The sequence below is a fragment of the Dendrobates tinctorius genome, unplaced genomic scaffold (assembly GCF_039654945.1).
Source record: "Dendrobates tinctorius isolate UK_male_01 unplaced genomic scaffold, ASM3965494v1 ptg000150l, whole genome shotgun sequence".
Lineage (NCBI taxonomy): Eukaryota > Metazoa > Chordata > Amphibia > Anura > Dendrobatidae > Dendrobates > Dendrobates tinctorius.
In genome coordinates this window covers 1,455,941-1,457,500 of record NW_027361817.1, presented here as the reverse complement: position 1 = coordinate 1,457,500, position 1,560 = coordinate 1,455,941, and positions in this window count along the sequence as shown.

The window sequence follows — 1,560 nt, the reverse complement described above, 5'->3', positions numbered from 1 at the left end:
CCGAGCTGATTCGCTCGAGAACCTTAAAAGGTCCAATGTATCGCGGCGCGAACTTGGTGGTCTCAGCCCGCAGCTTGATGTTTCGAGCAGAGAGCCACACAAAGTCACCAGGGGAAAAGGTTGGAGCGGGTCGCCGATGTATTTCGGCGGATGCCCTCATTCTTTCTTTAGAGGCACAAATAGCATCCTGAGTGCAATCCCAAATGTTGCGAGCCTCCACTACCCAGTCTGCCACCCTGGAGTCAGCGGAGGACACTGGCATCGGGACAGGGACGCGCGGATGTTGGCCATAATTTAGAAGGAACGGCATCTGACCAGTGGAATCAGCCACTGCATTATTCAGGGAAAATTCAGCCCATGGTAGCAAGGATGCCCAGTCATCCTGCCTGGCAGAGACGAAATGCCGCAGGTACGTGACCAAGGTTTGTTTGGCTCTCTCAACCAAGCCGTTCGTCTCGGGATGGTAAGCGGAGGACAGGTTTAGCTCAATGCTGAGTAGGCTGCAGAGCTCCCTCCAAAACCGGGACACGAACTGGGGACCTCGATCACTAACAATTTTGTCCGGCATGCCATACAGACGGAATACATGTTTTATGAACAGTGTGGCAAGACCATGAGCGGAAGGCAACCATGCGAGTGGCACCTGATGAACCATTTTAGAAAAATGGTTGGTGACCACCCAGATGACCGTACTGGCACCAGACTTGGGCAGGCCAACCACAAAATGCATGCCCAACCATCTCCCAATGTCTATCCGCCACTCGCAGAGGGTACAACAACCCAGCCGGCCTCTGTCTAGAGGACCTGTTCCGTGCACACGAGACGCATGCTTGTATGTATTCCTTAGTGTCTCGAGCCATGTGCGGCCACCAATACGACCTTGCCAGGAGTTCTGTGGTCCGCTTATTGCCAAAGTGACCACCCACCCTGGACGCGTGTGCCCAGGCGTGAACCTCCGGCCATAGCTGAGGAGGCGCAAAGGTCTTGCCCGGTGGCACTGACTCAAGAGCAACTGTAGCCACAGTCGTAAAGCTCTCCGAAGCGTTAATTAGCCGTGGCTCAGCCTCCTCTTCCTCCGCTGAGACCACCGAGCGCGAGAGAGCATCCGCATGGACGTTCCTCTCTCCAGAGAGATAGTGCAAGGTGAAGCGGAAGCGGGAGAAGAAAAAGAGCGACCACCTAGCTTGACGAGAGTTCAAGCGCTGGGCCGTTTGTAAATAGACCAGATTTTTATGGTCCGTATACACCTGGAAGGGAAACCGGGCTCCCTCCAGGAGATGTCTCCACTCGGAAATGGCCAACTTCATTGCTAGCAGCTCCCTGTCCCTGATGGAGTAATTCTTCTCCGCCAGTGAGAAGGTCGTAGAGAAGAAAAAGCAGGGATGCTTCCGACCTTGAGCATCCTTCTGGAAAAGGACTACTCCTGCACCGACGGAAGAAGCATCCACCTCCAGGATAAACAGTTTATCCATATCGGGATGGTGTAAGATGGGAGCGCCAGAAAAATGGGATTTTAGAGACGAGAAGGCCTTGGAGACCTGTTCAGACCAAGCGTTAGGA